The 20589-nt window shown below is 38.9% G+C and overlaps 1 long non-coding RNA gene across 1 annotated transcript; it reads right to left on the reverse strand.

The window, feature by feature from the left end:
- Positions 1-17897: 17897 nt before the first annotated feature.
- On the reverse strand, positions 17898-18905 carry LOC135051266 (uncharacterized). Its single transcript, XR_010242145.1, has 4 exons — positions 18763-18905; positions 18583-18681; positions 18427-18499; positions 17898-17959 (listed from the first exon to the last, which is right to left on the reverse strand). It is a non-coding gene; the product is annotated as an uncharacterized LOC135051266 (long non-coding RNA).
- Between the last annotated feature and the right edge of the window lie 1684 nt (positions 18906-20589).

Consider the following 20589-nt stretch of genomic DNA (forward strand, 5'->3'; position numbering starts at 1 on the left):
TGGAGGGATTAAAGGACTGAGGTTCGAATGTAGATTTGGGGAGAATTTTAGATAATTGCGGAGGAAGCTCCATTTTAGGGGTAGCTTCATTTTCAACTTGAATATTGGCAGTGGTGTCACATTTACCATAAAACTCACTAAGTTTCAGTTGGCGATGCAATTTATGTTTCTCCACACTCCAATCTAACATGTTGAACCTCGTGGACGGTACAAACGATAAACCTTTGGATAGTACTTCTGTTTCTATCCCAGACAGTTCGTATGATGACAAATTGACGATTACGTTTTGTTTGCAGCTTTTCCTCCACGTCCTCTGCCTTTTGTTTTGGCCACCCCTCCGGGTGTATCGCCATCGTCGCGGGAATATCGTACCCGAGTCGTGACCCCTAAAGGGTCAATTTGGCCTCGTTTAGTGCTCCTTTTGTTGCTTTTAGTATTACGGTCATTATCACTTGATGAATAAAAATCCGTAGAAGAGTCCACTTGATATTCACCCTTACCTCTATTACGTCTAAAAAAGGGCTTCTTGTAATCATTACCCCTAGCTGGGTATGTCCATTGATAGACAGTATTCAGCTCATAGTCAGTGTCCACCTTAACCTGTTTAGCCTTCTTGAATTTAATAAGATCCCTCTTATACACCTGCAGTTGTGCATTTAGTTTGGCATACCAATCAGTGTTTGCGTCTTCAATGAGGTTAGGTTTGTGGATGGTTTCAAATGAATTAACCTTTTCTTGCGTGATATTAACCTCTTTATTGGAAACTCTATTATGAGTAACATGAGGTCAAATGAGCATTTATTAACAATGGACACCCACTTCCTGCAAAATGCAGGATCATGCTTTCCTATAGTGGGGCCATTGCGGACTCGCAGTCCTCTGGGAATTTTTTTAGCCCTATAATATTCGCTGAGTGATAACGCATGGAAATAATAATCAATTTCCCTCTTTTTGAGCCTATAAAGCTCACGATATATGTCATCTAGAGGGAGAGCTTCAGCTTGCTCTGACAGGATTCCAGTGCGTAAAATAGTATCAGCCTCAGCTTCTGAGTACGTGAATGTGTCACCAATAGGGTAATTAATAAATGTATGACCGCTGGTGGTTTGCTCATAGTCCGTGTCAGCCATCACATTAAAGTGCAACAGTGGTGTGCAAAGCAGCAGGTGTAAATAATGTAGAAAAACACCTTAAAACAGTGAAAACCGTGAAAAAAATCAAAAACAAAGTCCACAACAGATGATACCTGGATGATGACTGAAGGGGTGCCCTGACAAGAAATCCAAACAGCTGGAAGTCAAATTGTAGACAACAGGAAGGTCCGGCACGGCCACTTGAACTATGAATATATCTGGGTGCCCTCACAGAAAAACGTGTACACAGAGGGTAGGTGCGGCACTCCAATGAGGCAATCGTACAGCTTAATAAAACACAACGTTTCAATGCCGTTTATTTAGGCATTTTCATCAGGATATAACAGAAACATAAAACAACCTACCTTATATAGCAAGTATCACCCAGTGAAGTGCCAATTACAGCAACGGGACTGCACACCCGGCGGGAGCGCACTAAAAATGACGTAATGACGTCCGGTAGGAGGAAGTCATACGACACGTGTAAGAACCGTCACCATGACAACACTTATCAACATACCAGCTGCCGTACGCTACTATAATGTGGCTGTTAACTTTGACATAAATGCAAATGGAAAAATAGCAGTGTATATAATAAAATGTTACAATGCCATATATAACTAAGAGCAATCGCCTAGTCAATACATACAAATAGATAGCTGGTAAATCAAACAGACATTAGGTTAGGAGCAAAAGACAAAAAAATCCATATAGCATAAAATATAAACACAGTAATTGAAGCTGTTAATCTATCAAGATGACATATTAATTACTACTGGCTAATATGCTAATCCCCGACTGCTCATTTAAACCACCAGGGGTAAGGGTTCCTAACCGATGGATCCAGCGAGCCTCACACTGCAAAAGCTTCAGACCACGATTACCACCCCTTAAAGAAGGGGGCACATGGTCAATCATCTGATATCTAAGGGTAGTAAGATTATGAGATGCAAGCAAAAAATGTCTGGCCACAGGTAAGTCACTTTTGCCAGAATTAATGGCTAACTTAATTGATGACCTATGGGCGGCCATCCTTTCTTTAAAAGGACGTTCGGTTTTCCCTATATAGGACAAGCCGCATGGGCAGATAATCTGGTACACTGTAAATGTGGAATTACACGTCAATCTATGACGAATATGTAAAATCTTCCCAGTGTGAGGATGGTAGAAAGTCCCGCCAGGGATTAAAAACCTACAAGTGACACATGTACAACGAATACAACCCAGACTACCTCTATATATACTAGGTGGAATTTCAGAAATATCTGACCTCACTAGGATGTCACGCAGACTCCGGCCACGTTTATAGCATGACATAAGTTTTGTATCGGTTAAGTTACAATCAGGATCTGACCTTACGATGGGCCAGTGTTTCTTTGAAATCCGACTAATAGTCTGACTGGCTGGAGTATACTGTGTAACCCAGGGCATAATGCGTGTTTGATCAACTTTTTTAGGATGTAAAAGTAATTCAGTGTCAAGTGCCAGGGCCTTGGATTTAGCTGCCTGTAATAAAGATGGATCATATCCTCGTTCTAAAATTTTTTGGAATAGAGTATCGATTTGTACTATAGCTTGTGTAGAATCGGATGTAATACGTCTAGCCCTTAAAAATTGAGAATAGGGAAGGCCTTTAACAAGAGATCTAGGATGGCAACTAGTAGACAAGAGAAGGTTATTGCGATCAGTGGGTTTAGTATACAAATCTGTGGAAATAAGCCCATCACAAATAGATATTGCTACATCCAAAAAGTGTATTTTGTCAGAACTATAATCAAAAGTAAATTTTACAGGGCTCTCACCAGCATTATGAGAATTAATGTGATCGATTAGAATACTACTGTCGCCCTTCCAAAAGATCAGGAGATCGTCTATATAATGGCAGAAAAAAATAATATTCGAAAAAATGGCAGGATCTGAAAAGAACACTGACTGTTCAACATCAAACATGAAAATGTTGGCGTATGAGGGGGCTACCGCCGCCCCCATCGCACAACCAATTAGTTGAAGATAGAATGCACTATCATAAAGAAAAAAATTACGTGTCAAAATAAACTGTAATAATGTCAAAACAAATGTGATTGCTGGACCATTATAATCAGCCTGAACATTCAAAAAACGACCCACAGCTGCCAAACCCATCTCGTGCGGAATGACAGTGTATAAACTGGTAACATCAATTGTGAACATCACTGTATCAGGATCTAGTCTGGGGAGAGCTCTCAATTTAATCAACAAGGACGTAGTATCTAAAAGGTATCTAGGATGTTTTGTAATAAATGGCTGTAACAGGCTATCTAAATACACAGAGATGGGTTGTGACAAACCACCCCGGGTCGCAATAATTGGTCTACCCGGGGGGTCTATGACAGATTTATGTATTTTCGGAAGGGTGTAAAATAGTGGAGCCAAAGGGAATGCAGGTAATAATGCTTTGCTAAGTTGATCAGTGATAGTTCCATTTTCAAAAGCTGTATGTAGAATGGTCGATAGTTCTCTTTTAAACAATACCGTGGGATCTTGAGGCAGTCGCCTATAGGTGGTACAGTCATTAAGATGTGCTGCTACTTGGAGTTTATATTGAGCAAGATCCTGTATGACCAGGGCACCCCCCTTATCTGCTGGACGAAAGATCAAAGATTTATTCTTGGATAGATTGTCCAAAGCCAGCTGTTGTCCAGGGGTTAGATTGTGATGCTGTGGGGGTAACTGAGGTATCGCCATCTGTGTTTCCTCGTCCAAAAGGCGCATGAAGGTCTTGATGGAGGGATTAAAGGACTGAGGTTCGAATGTAGATTTGGGGAGAATTTTAGATAATTGCGGAGGAAGCTCCATTTTAGGGGTAGCTTCATTTTAAACTTGAATATTGGCAGTGGTGTCACATTTACCATAAAACTCACTAAGTTTCAGTTGGCGATGCAATTTATGTTTCTCCACACTCCAATCTAACATGTTGAACCTCGTGGACGGTACAAACGATAAACCTTTGGATAGTACTTCTGTTTCTATCCCAGACAGTTCGTATGATGACAAATTGACGATTACGTTTTGTTTGCAGCTTTTCCTCCACGTCCTCTGCCTTTTGTTTTGGCCACCCCTCCGGGTGTATCGCCGTCGTCGCGGGAATATCGTGCCCGAGTCGTGACCCCTAAAGGGTCAATTTGGCCTCGTTTAGTGCTCCTTTTGTTGCTTTTAGTATTATGGTCATTATCACTTGATGAATAAAAATCCGTAGAAGAGTCCACTTGATATTCACCCTTACCTCTATTACGTCTAAAAAAGGGCTTCTTGTAATCATTACCCCTAGCTGGGTATGTCCATTGATAGACAGTATTCAGCTCATAGTCAGTGTCCACCTTAACCAGTGTCCACGAGGTTCAACATGTTAGATTGGAGTGTGGAGAAACATAAATTGCATCGCCAACTGAAACTTAGTGAGTTTTATGGTAAATGTGACACCACTGCCAATATTCAAGTTGAAAATGAAGCTACCCCTAAAATGGAGCTTCCCCCGCAATTATCTAAAATTCTCCCCAAATCTACATTCGAACCTCAGTCCTTTAATCCCTCCATCAAGACCTTCATGCGCCTTTTGGACGAGGAAACACAGATGGCGATACCTCAGTTACCCCCACAGCGTCACAATCTAACCCCTGGACAACAGCTGGCTTTGGACAATCTATCCAAGAATAAATCTTTGATCTTTCGTCCAGCAGATAAGGGGGGTGCCCTGGTCATACAGGATCTTGCTCAATATAAACTCCAAGTAGCAGCACATCTTAATGACTGTACCACCTATAGGCGACTGCCTCAAGATCCCACGGTATTGTTTAAAAGAGAACTATCGACCATTCTACATACAGCTTTTGAAAATGGAACTATCACTGATCAACTTAGCAAAGCATTATTACCTGCATTCCCTTTGGCTCCACTATTTTACACCCTTCCAAAAATACATAAATCTGTCATAGACCCCCCGGGTAGACCAATTATTGCGGCCCGGGGTGGTTTGTCACAACCCATCTCTGTGTATTTAGATAGCCTGTTACAGTCATTTATTACAAAACATCCTAGATAACTTTTAGATACTACGTCCTTGTTGATTAAATTGAGAGCTCTCCCCAGACTAGATCCTGATACAGTGATGTTCACAATTGGTGTTACCAGTTTATACACTGTCATTCCGCACAAGATGGGTTTGGCAGCTGTGGGTCGTTTTTTGAATGTTCAGGCTGATTATAATGGTCCAGCAATCACATTTGTTTTGACATTATTACAGTTTATTTTGACACGTAATTTTTTTCTTTATGATAGTGCATTCTATCTTCAACTAATTGGTTGTGCGATGGGGGCGGCGGTAGCCCCCTCATACGCCAACATTTTCATGTTTGATGTTGAACAGTCAGTGTTCTTTTCAGATCCTGCCATTTTTTCGAATATAATTTTTTTCTGCCATTATATAGACGATCTCCTGATCTTTTGGAAGGGCGACAGTAGTATTCTAATCGATCACATTAATTCTCATAATGCTGGTGAGAGCCCTGTAAAATTTACTTTTGATTATAGTTCTGACAAAATACACTTTTTGGATGTAGCAATATCTATTTGTGATGGGCTTATTTCCACAGATTTGTATACTAAACCAACTGATCGCAATAACCTTCTCTTGTCTACTAGTTGCCATCCTAGATCTCTTGTTAAAGGCCTTCCCTATTCTCAATTTTTAAGGGCTAGACGTATTACATCCGATTCTACACAAGCTATAGTACAAATCGATACTCTATTCCAAAAAATTTTAGAATGAGGATATGATCCATCTTTATTACAGGCAGCTAAATCCAAGGCCCTGGCACTTGACACTGAATTACTTTTACATCCTAAAAAAGTTGATCAAACACGCATTATGCCCTGGGTTACACAGTATACTCCAGCCAGTCAGACTATTAGTCGGATTTCAAAGAAACACTGGCCCATCGTAAGGTCAGATCCTGATTGTAACTTAACCGATACAAAACTTATGTCATGCTATAAACGTGGCCGGAGTCTGCGTGACATCCTAGTGAGGTCGGATATTTCTGAAATTCCACCTAGTATATATAGAGGTAGTCTGGGTTGTATTCGTTGTACATGTGTCACTTGTAGGTTTTTAATCCCTGGCGGGACTTTCTACCATCCTCACACTGGGAAGATTTTACATATTCGTCATAGATTGACGTGTAATTCCACATTTACAGTGTACCAGATTATCTGCCCATGCGGCTTGTCCTATATAGGGAAAACCGAACGTCCTTTTAAAGAAAGGATGGCCGCCCATAGGTCATCAATTAAGTTAGTCATTAATTCTGGCAAAAGTGACTTACCTGTGGCCAGACATTTTTTGCTTGCATCTCATAATCTTACTACCCTTAGATATCAGATGATTGACCATGTGCCCCCTTCTTTAAGGGGTGGTAATCGTGGTCTGAAGCTTTTGCAGTGTGAGGCTCGCTGGATCCATCGGTTAGGAACCCTTACCCCTGGTGGTTTAAATGAGCAGTCGGGGATTAGCATATTAGCCAGTAGTAATTAATATGTCATCTTGATAGATTAACAGCTTCAATTACTGTGTTTATATTTTATGCTATATGGATTTTTTTGTCTTTTGCTCCTAACCTAATGTCTGTTTGATTTACCAGCTATCTATTTGTATGTATTGACTAGGCGATTGCTCTTAGTTATATATGGCATTGTAACATTTTATTATATACACTGCTATTTTTCCATTTGCATTTATGTCAAAGTTAACAGCCACATTATAGTAGCGTACGGCAGCTGGTATGTTGATAAGTGTTGTCATGGTGACGGTTCTTACACGTGTCGTATGACTTCCTCCTACAGGACGTCATTACGTCATTTTCAGTGCGCTCCCGCCGGGTGTGCAGTCCCGTTGCGGTAATTGGCACTTCACTGGGTGATACTTGCTATATAAGGTAGGTTGTTTTATGTTTCTGTTATATCCTGATGAAAATGCCTAAATAAACGGCATTGAAACGTTGTGTTTTATTAAACTGTACGATTGCCTCATTGGAGTGCCTCACCTACCCTCTGTGTATATATATATATATATATATATATATCAAAAACGATGTGCGGCACTCAGGATTGTGAAAATAAATCAACACCACCAACTGTCCATCAACGTTTCAATTTTACTTGAAAATTGTCATCAGGATAAAATACAACAGTGAAAAAGCTTACCTTATATCCCTGTCACCAAAGTGAAGTGAAGTGTGCATCGTCCGTCCGGCGGGGACCCGCTCGGCCGCTGCGGCGCTGATTGATGACGTCATCGCGTATTACGCGGTGCACGTCTGTGAACCCATCACCATGGTAACCCGTTGTGACACTCCTGACATAAACAAAGCAACATATGTAGCACAGCTGTAGTACATAGAATCTAGACTGAGGGCATATGAGATATATCAGAGCTGTAATAAAGTCACAGAGTTATTAGCACTACAGGTGGAAGATATTTAGACAATAATGTAGCTGCTGTGACTCTTAATATATAATATGCTGATGATATAAAGTAGAGTGTTGAATGTGGAACACTCTGGCTATAGTGAATATGAACCTGTAATGTGAGATTACTATATGTTGAGTAATGCAATAAAGATCTGCAGCATGCATACTGTAGGATGTCTGGTTGTGTTAAATGTATTTAGTGGTATACACGCTAATATTATATAACAACTGCTGGGATATATACGTGTCTATATAGGATACAAACCTAATTTACTGGGTGAACAAATATTTCACCTGTAGATATAGAATGGGAATCTGATAGTGAATATCAAATGTGTTACACAATGTAGGGGAAAAAAAGAGAATAAATAACTAGGAGGACCAAGGATATATAAACACTGAAAGAAAAAAACAAACGAAAGAAGAAAAATGCAAAAAGAAGAAAAATGCAATATAAACACTAGGAGGACCAAGGATATATAAAAGGAAATACTCAATAATATTCAGAGTCACTTTAGAAGAAACAGGATAATGGCAAAGATTCATTAAGTCCTCTCGGTGTAATTACATCCAATTTGTGGATCCACCTTGATTCGCATCTTAAAAGGGCTTTGTGTCTGTCCCCACCTCTAACATTGGCAGGTACATGATCAATCATGCGATATCGTAGACTCGTCAAAGAGTGTTTAAAAGTCGCAAAATGGCGTGCTACTGGTTGCTCGCTCTTTCCTTTGGCTAGGGCCAGCCTAATGGCCGATCTGTGGGCGGTCATTCTTTCTTTAAACTTCCTCTTCGTCTTGCCAATATAAGTTAAGCCGCAAGGGCAGATTATTTGGTAAACCACGAAAGTAGATTCGCATGTTAAATGATGCTTGATGGATATTTTATGGCCCAGATGCGGATGGTAAAAGGTGTCACCAGAGATAAGGTATTGGCACGTTGTGCACGGGCACCTGAAACAGCCCCGTTTGCGAGCTGTAAACATGGCTGGTCTTTCAATTTTAGTTTTGGATGATATATCTGTTTTAACTAGCATGTCTCTGAGGTTTCTGGAGCGACGGTAACATGGCATAATGTTAGTGTTCTGTAAGTTCAATTTGTTATCCGTTTGGATGAGATGCCAATGTTATTTGGTGATTTTGTTGGTTTCCTCTGAAGCAATATTATAGGTGCTTTTCCAAATTAATTTAGATGATGAGGTTTCCTTAGTTTTCTTCTGTAATAATGTGTTTCTGTTCATTGATAGCACTTTCAATTTGGTCTCATACAGTTGTTTGGAATTGTATCCCCGCAGAATGAAACGATTAATGAGATCATCAATTTGAGATGCTGCTCTTTTTGTGTCTGAATTAATTCTGTGGATTCTAATCATTTGTGAGTATGGAAGACCCAACTTAAGTCCTTTGGGATGGCAACTCGCATTGTGCAAGAAGGTGTTCCTATCTGTTGGTTTGGAAAACATATATCCTTGGTCCTCCTAGTGTTTATATTGCATTTTTCTTCTTTTTGCATTTTTCTTCTTTCGTTTGTTTTTTTCTTTCAGTGTTTATATATCCTTGGTCCTCCTAGTTATTTATTCTCTTTTTTTCCCCTACATTGTGTAACACATTTGATATTCACTATCAGATTCCCATTCTATAACTACAGGTGAAATATTTGTTCACCCAGTAAATTAGGTTTGTATCCTATATAGACACGTATATATCCCAGCAGTTGTTATATAATATTAGCGTGTATACCACTAAATACATTTAACACAACCAGACATCCTACAGTATGCATGCTGCAGATCTTTATTGCATTACTCAACATATAGTAATCTCACATTACAGGTTCATATTCACTATAGCCAGAGTGTTCCACATTCAACACTCTACTTTATATCATCAGCATATTATATATTAAGAGTCACAGCAGCTACATTATTGTCTAAATATCTTCCACCTGTAGTGCTAATAACTCTGTGACTTTATTACAGCTCTGATATATCTCATATGCCCTCAGTCTAGATTCTATGTACTACAGCTGTGCTACATATGTTGCTTTGTTTATGTCAGGAGTGTCACAACGGGTTACCATGGTGATGGGTTCACAGACGTGCACCACGTAATACGCGATGACGTCATCAATCAGCGCCGCAGCGGCCGAGCGGGTCCCCGCCGGACGGACGATGCACACTTCACTTCACTTTGGTGACAGGGATATAAGGTAAGCTTTTTCACTGTTGTATTTTGAAACGTTGATGGACAGTTGGTGGTGTTGATTTATTTTCACAATCCTGAGTGCCGCACATCGTTTTTGATATTATCTGCCATTTGGAAAGTGAGGGCACCAGGGACCACTGTACATGCTATTGGAGTGCCGGACCGTCTACAAACATATATATATATATATATATATATATATATATATCATGAATAATGGAAATTGCTGATATGTAATACTCTGTACTTTAAAGCTCTTTGCCATAGATTATGAGGACTCCATTGGATATTCAGCAACAATGTTGTTATCATCATTCCTTTTACATTACATGAATCCTTATATTATTGGAACTATTGATACATAATATTATTATTATTACCAGTTATTTATATAGCACACACATATTCCGCAGCACTTTACAGAGAATATTTGCCCATTCACATCAGTCCCTGCCCCAGTGGAGCGTACAATCTATGGGGCGATGTATTAACCTGGAGAAGGCATAAGGAAGTGATAAACCAGTGATATGTGAAAGGTGATAAATGCACCAGCCAATCAGATTCTAACTGTTAATTTACATATTGGAGCTGATTGGTTGGTGCCTTTATCACCTTGCACATATCACTGGTTTATCACTTCCTTATGCCTTCTCCAGGTTAATACATCTGCCCCTATATTCCCTATCACATGTACACACAGAATCACATTCACTAGGGTTAATTTTTGTTGGGAGCCAATTAACCTACCAGTATATTTTTGGATTGTGGGAGGAAACCGGAGTACCGGGAGAAACCCACGCAAGTACGGGGAGAATATACAGACTCCACACAGTTACGGCCATGGTAGGAATCGAACCCATGACCTCAGTGCTGTGAGGCAATAATGCTAACCATTACACCATCCGTACTGCCCCAACATAATATCCTATCATTTAAGACTTTTTGCCATATATTCAGAAGACTCCATCTGATCTTTAGCAACATTGTTGCTGTTGTTATTATTAAAAAAAAAAATAATTCACTGTATGAGTCTGTACACTACCTGTTGAATTTGTTGCTCAAATCAGGACTTCACAACAGATTCAAATGAAGTAAAGTAATTTTCACAGTGGCATCTCTGCACACAGAATTCATTTTGAATTCACTCTTTCTTTACCTTCACAAAAATATATTTTTTTTAGCAGTATTTAAATACCATACTTTTAAATAAGTGAAATTAAAAGTTACATTTATTGTATTTCCTGTGTGCACTACATGATACAAATCTTTGTTTTTGTTTTTTTATTATTAATTTGTTTAGTGGTAGCACCCCCCTAGCCTAGATATTCTGGGATATACAAGACTCTTCTAATATGTCAATAGGGGTTGTGCAATATATATGATATTGGGCCTGATTCAGATCTGATCGCTGTACTGCAAATTTGCAGAGGTCTGCCATCAGATAGTCACCACCAAGGGAGAGTGAAAACCCACCCTCTGCAAGTGTATGAATGCAGGGGTATGCTGTGCGAAAATTCCGTCAGACAGCAGACATCTGCAAATCCGTTCGCAACTCACTCACCATCAAATTATTTTTCCAGCTTAGCCCAAGACTTACTTCTACAGTGCGATACAATCAGGCTGACATCACAGACCTGCCCTGAAAACGCTTGCGAACTCCTGCATTTTTCCTGACACTCCCAGAAAACAGCCAGTTACCACCCACAAATGTCCTCTTCCTGTCAACCACCTTGCGAACGTATTGTGTTCAAAATTTTTGCATAATCCTGACACTGTTTGGCGATGCACCTGCGCATTGCAGTGCATACACGTGCACAGTCATTCGCTAATCAGCTGTTGTGTGAATTTGCACAACAGCGATCAGGTCTGAATCGGGCCCATAATCTATTTCTTGTGCAGTTAGTGTTTTCTCTCTGTATCACTACCTGACCTAATGTATGCTTTTGACCTGGCTCTCTTTGACGCCCTGCTTTTTGTGACCACTGGTGATGACTTCTTGGAGGCTGCCTGACTTCTGCAAAGAGATAGCACATGATAGGGTCTGTGTGGGTTTTCTGCTTTTCTTGACCACAATACTGTAACACTTGATCAGTGTCTCCTGTAGAACTTTCACTACCGTTGGTTCTGGAATAAGGGGGTAATTTATTAAAGTCTGGTGAGAGATGAAGTGGACAAAAATAGATTACTAACCATTGGTTAGTTACCAATCAGCTTCTAATCGTCATTTTAAAGGCTGTGTTTGAAAAAATGTCAGTTAGGAGCTGACTGGTTGGTATAAACTCTCACTCCAGGTAATCTCTCTCCAAGCTTTAATAAATATGTCCCTAAGCTCTTGCTACTACTTGCATAAGTCGTGGAACATCCAGGTATTGGTAAGCAACCCTCACTCTGGGGAAGATTTATCAAAGCTTGGAGAAAAATAAAGGGAAGAGGGGTAAAGTACTAAACTATCAGCTTCTGTCACTTTACGGCCATGTTTGAAAAATATCAGGAGCTGATTAATTTGTACTTTATCTCTCTCCACTTTATATCTCTCCAAACTTTGATACATCTCGACATTTAGCCTGGTTCTGGAGATTCAATCCAGCAACTTTAATATCTGGCTTCATACAATGCTATGGAAGAAGTTGATGTCCATGACCAGTATAGATGTTTCAAGTCCTGAGTGTGGAAGAAATCAATATCTAGAGCAAAGGTTCAAAGTTGGCATGGATGAGGTCACAGGAACACCTGTGCCCAACTTCCTGCTCCTTGGGGGTAATTCCAAGTTGATCGCAGCAGGATTTTTGATAGCAATTGGGCAAAACCATGTGCACTGCAGGGGAGGCAGATATAACATGTGCAGAAAGAGTTAGATTTGGGTGGGTTATTTTGTTTCTGTGCAGGGTAAATACTGGCTGCCTTATTTTTACACTGCAAATTAGATTGCAGATTGAACACACCCCACCCAAATCTAACTCTCTCTGCACATGTTATATCTGCCCCCCCTGCAGTGCACATGGTTTTGCCCAATTGCTAACAAAAATCCTGCTGCGATCAACTTGGAATTACCCCCCATGTCTTTTCTTCAATGTAGAGGATATGTGCTTAGAGGAAGGAATGTATTGGGGGTCTGCTCAGGGCACTAAAACACCATGGAACAGCAGTGAGCTGGCAGCTTCTACAAAGTGAGGATGACAATAGCATTATGCAAATTAGAAATTGCTCATTCACATCGACCCACATATGGAACTTTACATTAGTATTTAATTTATAGTTGAATCCATGACCATGTACATCAGGCTTTTTCAACCAGTGTGCCGTGGCAGACTAGTGTGCCGCGAGCAGTTGCAAGGTGTGCCGCGGAGCCAGAGCAGCTTCCTGCACCTTCAGAGTGAACTGTTGTCCCGGGCCTTCTTAGAGGATCAGTCATGCTCTGGCCATGACCTATGCCTTGAAGATGCGGTGGTGTGATATCATAGGTCACGGCCGCCGCGTATCTCAACCCAGCCAGCCCACTCGCCTGCATACACATCTTCGAGTTCCCGCATGCATACACAGCTTTCCTTGCCCACCCACATCCACACCTGCCTGACTGCCCCCTGCTCAGTATTCGCAGCACTCCACTATAAACAACCCCCGCCACTGAGGGACAGGGAGGAGGACAGCTGACCGGTAGGGACTAATATTTGTTATTTTATTTCTCCTGTGGGGAACAATAGGATTTCAATATGATTTATTTGGGGAGAATAAGGATTTATTAATTTTTGGAGGGAACAATGTGAATAATTCATGTGGGGAGCAATAGGATTTATGTGGGGAGCAATGTGATTGATTTATGTGTGGAGCAACAGGATTTATGTGGGTAGCAATGTGATTGATTTATGTGGGGAGCAATAGGATTTATGTAGTGAGCAACATGATTTATGTGGAGAGCAATGTGATTGTTTTTTTTGTGTAGGCCAATGTATGTGTGGATTTTTTTTTATTACTGTGATGGCCAATGTGGTTTTTTTTTTTTTTTCTGTAGGGAACTGATGGTGTGCCTTGGGAATTTTAAAATATTGTTTGGTGTGCCGCGAGTAAAAAAAGGTTGAAAATCACTGATGTACATGCAGATCCCGATGTACACACCACAACACACACATAGATCTTGCATGTGCCTGGAGCTGCTTTTCTGGCTGTTGCTCACCCTTGCTTGCAGTATGTTCTCCTGCTCAGTTTTCAATAGAGTCATTTTAAAAAAGTTTACAAATATTACAGTTAAATTGCTGTTGTGATCAATACTTAGTTACACATTAAATGCTAAAATATCTTTTGCTATGGTAATAAAGAACATATATTAAAATAAATCATTTAATCTTCTGCGCAAAAAAAATTATGCATTTTCTGTAATGTACTTACACAAATCAAAAAGTTATAAGTGTGAATGTCTTGAAATGTATCTCTCCCAGAAGAAGTTCAATCAGATTAACTTCCAGCTGTTCACTTATTCAGAAGTCTCTCTTTTTCACAGTTCATGTGTAAATGCTTTCCTCTGTGCTTTTGTTACCTTTTAATGAAGCTGGCATACAGTCTCAGAAAATCCAAGCTGTACACATCTAAATATCTCTGAATAGGAAGAATTGCTTTAGTTCCTAAATATCCATCCTGAACATATCAGTAATCTGCTTGCTTTAAACCTTAGACAGAATGTCTTCTGTACTTTAGTATATGGGCCAAAACGAATCTAGCAGATTGAAACAATTTCCCTGTGATAGGCAGTCATTATTTTTTATTATTATGAATATATTTTTGTCATAAGTAGAATAAGGTTGGTTTATTAACAGTGTCTAATGCTTGTAGTCTGTCTTGTTAAAGACTTTGTTGTGTAATGATCGATATCTGCCAATGAAATGCAATAAGCTGAACTGATTCTGAAACCTTTACTTATGATTAATTAAAATTAAGTATGCATACATATACAGTGCATTAATGCATAAATCAATATTGCGTAATTCAAATATGTAAAGTACTGTGGTGCAAAAATCATTCAGTTCATTTGAAAGTTCCGTGCACTCAGCATCTAATGTGTTGACGAATGAGATATCCAATGATCAGACAGGGGCTTTGGGCTGACTCCGCTCTGAGTGTTCATCCTGAACACTGCCCGAGTCCCACCATCTGAGACGAACGACCGCAGCGGTAGCACTCGAGACCACACAGACTTTTAGCCACTGTAGAGACATGGGACGCCGGTCTCCACTACCAACAGTGATCGTTGGATATCTAATTCATCTCTGCATTAGATGCTGAGTGCACGGAACTTTAAAATGAACTGAATGATTTTTGCACCACAGTACTTTACATATTTGATTTATGCAATATTGATTTATGCATTAATGTACTATATATATATGCATACTCCATTTTAATTAATCATAAGTAAAGATTTCAGAACCAGTTCATGTTATTGCATTTCATTGGCAGATATCAATCATTACACAACAAAGAATTTAACAAGCCAGACTACAGGTAACACACACAGAGGGGCAATAGCACAGTTAGGTTAATAAACCAACCTTATCCCAATTATTTGAAAAGGGGAGTGGACATCCCCTATAACTGCAGCACACCCCATTAACATTAGCAACATAACTCAGTGCGCAGACCTTTCCATCCCTTCGCAATTTTGTCATAAGTAGATTACTCATATGTACAAAAAAAGAATTGCATCACAAACTGTGAAATGTTAGAATTAAAAAGATAATCGCAAAGTTCCAACAGCTATATAAAAGCACTTGACCTTGTTCTTGTATATGCCAAAAGTAGGGATACGCGGATTGTGCGCAGATCCCTATGTGTTGGTTTTGGTTTTGGATCTGAATTGGTGTTGTTTTTAGTTTTGGTTTTGGTTCTGGTTTTGCATAACAACCCTCATGTGTTTCGGTTTTGGATCTGTATTTTTTTCAAAAGGTAACAACAGCTAAAATCATGTACTTTGGGGCTGTTTTTCGTTCATACAGTATTACTAACCTCAATAACATTTCATTCCAGTCATTTCCAGTCAATTTTGAACACCTCACAGTTCACAATAGTGTTTTCATCAATATTAGGCAAAGGATGCAGGGAGCTAGCTAGCTGGCTCCTAAGCGATAGAACAGAGGACCAAACACATGGCAGTTTAAAAGAATATAGCACATATATGAAACATTGTCACACTGCAGTGGCAGAAAAGTGGTGCAAGATGGAACAGCCCTTGGGCCCTTCCACACACCCTTATGGTGTATATAAACAAAGGACAAGCACATAGTACAAACCAAGCACGTCAGTGACATAGACTGACACTTTTGTGGCTGAAGTGCTTGGTTTGTTTAAGACCCCAGAAAAAAAGCTACCAATGGGTTTAAGGCATCTAAAATAACAGTGCTGTCAATAATCTCTACAGTGGCAAGATTTAATCATCATTATCATCCTCAACCTCTTCTGTACTGTTTACATCATCTTCACACATTATTAATTAACCACTGCTGGAAGCCACCATTACAGATTTTTCTGTTCTTTGACGTCATTGCTGGTGAAAAGTCTTCCTCATGGAATTTGTAGTTAATTTTGATAAACCTCATCTTTTCCATATTTTGAGAAAGCAGCCTCCTACGTCGATCGCTGACAAGGTTCCCGCCTGTGCTGTAAACTTTTTCTGAGTAGACACTGGAGGGTTGACAGCTTAAGTAAAGCAAAGCAAGTTTGTACAAGGGCCTCTTTTTTTCCCAGTAGTCAAAGGGACTGTCTGACATGCCTATTTGTACAATGTTATTAAAATAATCCTCCACCATTCTATAGATAGTGACCATATCAGATGGAGTTACGGCAGAGGTGTCACTAATTATGGGCGATTCTTTCAGACCCAACCAGATGTCAAAATGTTGTGCTGACTCATCTTCTTCACCAGTGGGCCTCTCAAGAAAGCTCAGTTGCAGCAGAAACTTAAGGAGGAGAAGTTGTAATGTTATGTGCCACTACAGCTGACTCAATTAGAGGTGACTTGTAAGAATGGTTTTAGCACGAAACAGAGTGCATCTCTTGAATGCACCTGTCACTTGAAACAAAATCTGTACCACCAAGTACTGTAGTTTGTGTGAGCAAAACATGGAACATGTTTGAATTCACCCAGCTTTAATCCTCTCACAATATTTGTGGCATTATCAGAAATGACAAATCCTGAAGAGAGTAAAAGCATAAACCATTTTGTTAGGACATCCCTTAATATTCTAAGACATAGGTATGCCTCTTAGGGAAGACATGATACAGATATTAGCCTGCCTATGAATGAGCTGGCGTTTTGTGTTACATGCTGACACAAGTTTGTGGTCCAGTATCAAATCAAACTATTTGTGGACCATGCAATAGGCAAAACCAGTGCTGGTGGCTGCCAATTATAACATATCTGGTCAAACAAAAGTGCCACCTTGTCCACCATAATGTAACTAATGGTGCCATAAAAAAATGGTGATACTCCAGTGGTCTGTGATTCAAGAAAGTTTGGGAACCACTGGGCTAAAGCCTCTGTTATTTCTAGTATCTTCTTATTGTGCATTATTTTGTTTATAATTGAAAACCTACTGCACCACTCACTCTATATATTATATATATGTGTATATACACACACATATATATATATATATATATATATATATATAACAAAACAATAACCAGTTGCACTAAATGTGTAGCCTTTTGGCATAAAAGTCATTGGAGAAATTTTGGCAGCCAATCCCCAATAGCAGGTCCTCTTGCCAGTCGAGAACCAGAAATTTAAAAATGAACTAGCAGATGTATAGGGGGCGCTCAAATAACACTCTCAAACTTTCTTTTGTTTGAATATCCACAGTCGACAAAGGTTTCTAGAATAAACCCTCTCACCAGAATACACCCAGACAACAAATTCACTGATTAGTCCATTTCCTTTAAAACGGCAGAATTTATTAAAAATTTATATATTAACAGCTCTTACATTTGTCTTGACATTCGTGGGATAAGATCTTAATTGGACTTGCTGCCTACCCAGACGGGTGGAGCTCCTAAACGCAGCTTGTCCACCCACTATGTCTAAGACCTTCACCCAATGCGTTTCATCTATACAGACTTCCTCAGGGGTGTCTATAACAGAAAATAAAACCTTATTAACAGCATAATTTACAGAAATCCTTATAATACATATAAAAATATAATAAAGTTTTTATAATAACATAATCTGGGTGTTGGTGTGTACTTATATAGGAAAGACATTTATTGACTTATATGGCTTTTTATAGGTATCCTGAATATCTCACTTCAACCATAGTCTCTAATCTAATCCAAAAAACTCCACATTAGAAATGTTAGTAGTATTAGATGAATCAGAGAAGATACATTTTCTTCTCTCTACAAATTAAGCAATTTAAACCAGAAATTAAGCAATTTAAACCAGAAAGCTTTCATACTGGATTTCATATATAGTCACATGGCCACAATACCATCCTATAGCAGGAGGTCTTAACAATTACATTTTCAACAAATATATTTTCAACACTAATCAGCTGTATCATCTATAGAGGATTTAATTTAAGCAAATTTGAAACTCTTACTTTCTACAGGTAAGAGCAATATGTCCTAGCAGATAATTTGTATAAAATGGGGGACTCCCATGACGACACAATTCTGTGGGCATAAGATATTATATCAATTTCCCAGTCCCAATCATGAAATCAATTAAGGAATTGTTAATATCAAATAATACTTACATTAAAATTAATATATATCCTAATATGGACAGGTGATCCCAGAATCTTAAATAGCCAACGTTTTAGGAACCTCCAAATGTCTCTATAACATTCGTTATTCTAAAGGTAGAGGAAAATTAATTTACTAAATAAACTATTTGAACCATACGCAGGCCCACCGGTATTTAAACCAGCACTTACTATTGCTTGTAATCTGGAGCTTGTGTCCTCTGTGCTGGCTTGGCTCTGAATGAACTACAGAGACTCTATTTGGGCTTTTATTCTCTCCAGTTATTACCTCACTTCCTATCATTATGGTTAATTGAATTTATCTAGTGCCTTCTTTTTATTAATATTAACTATGCTTTTTAAATAATAAATCAAAGGTCCCTTCTTTTAAATTTTTAATCTATACTTAACTTAAATTTCTATTTTTAAACCGCTCCCCTTATGGCAGAAATTCATTAATTGCTTTAATTAATCCAGTACACATGGACCAATTCTCCTATATGTGTGTGTCAAGCCTCGTTCTGAATCCCCTTAAGCTCCCAAAGAGTGAAGGTCCACTTTACTTCTTTAGTGTGTCTTATTTCAAAAATCCCGTGTCCTCACTTCCTGGCTGTGGCACGCATTGCGTTCCACTCACTTTAGACCCGCGCTCCCTCATATACCCATCTGACTCCCAAAGCATCGCTTCCTAATCGTGGAACGCACTGTGTTCCACCCTCTTGTTCCGCTCTAACCAGCGCTCCTTTACATAGTCCATCTGGCTTCCGTAGCGTCACTTCCTGGTCATGGAACGCTCTGCGCTCCACTCTCCAGTCCCGCTCCGGCCATCGCCCGTCTTCACAATGCGTCATGACACTCCACTCGTGGACGTCATGACACCGTCTCCTGGCAACCCGACGCCTACCCCCGGGCTTGGCTACACTGTGCGCGTTCTTATAATTAATAGTCACACGATGTGATGATTCTATTTCAGTGTTATTTAATATACTTATAAAATTAAATTTGTGTATATTCATTTAAATACCATTGTGATTCAATGAAATGCCCTTTTCAATGTGAACAATCCCATAATTCCTGTGCATAAATATAATCCTAATGCCTATATTAATCTTTTTGTATGGGCATAACAAATTAACCATATTATTTTTTCTTTATGGTATGTATACTTATAGTAATAGCATTCCATGCTATACACATAGTGATCCTTTTATGATAGATATAGATACAACTAACCAGTGCTTCACAATATAAATTCCTACAATCCCAAAGTAAAGATATACATATATATATATATCTATATATATAGATATATATATACACACATATACACATACATATATATACATACATACATACATATACATACACACATGTGCACGTACAACGAACACATATACATATATATATACACACATATACACATATACACATATATATACACATATATATATACACATATATATACACATATACACATATACATATACATATATGTTATTAATTTGTTGTGTATCATGAGCATGTTTTAAGATACCATCAAGTTGTATTTTATACTTATCTGTTAGATTGATGGATAATTTACTATAAGTGGATGTATCTGACAGAAGCATGTCGATATTTTTTATTTTTTTTAACATTTAACATGCTCATGATACACAACAAATTAATAACAGGACATTTAAAGCATTAAGTACAGAATATCCCATTACTCCTGTAATATTTACTGTACCAAAATTACATAAAGATGCCTGTAATCCACCCCCTCACCCTATCATTTCAGCAAGAGGGTCCCTGCTGCAACCAGTGTCCAAATTTTTGGATGGCCTTATTCAACCATTTATTTCAAAACAGCCTACCTTCTTAAAAGATACCACACAACTTTTACTTAAATTACAGTCTTTACCTGAACTTCCACACAATACCATACTGTGTACACTGGATGTAAAAAATGTATACACAGTTATCCCTAATGGAGGAGGACTTAAAGCCATGGAACTGTTCTTATACAAACACAATTTT

This window comes from Pseudophryne corroboree, chromosome 2, assembly GCF_028390025.1.
Source record: "Pseudophryne corroboree isolate aPseCor3 chromosome 2, aPseCor3.hap2, whole genome shotgun sequence".
Classification (NCBI taxonomy): domain Eukaryota; kingdom Metazoa; phylum Chordata; class Amphibia; order Anura; family Myobatrachidae; genus Pseudophryne; species Pseudophryne corroboree.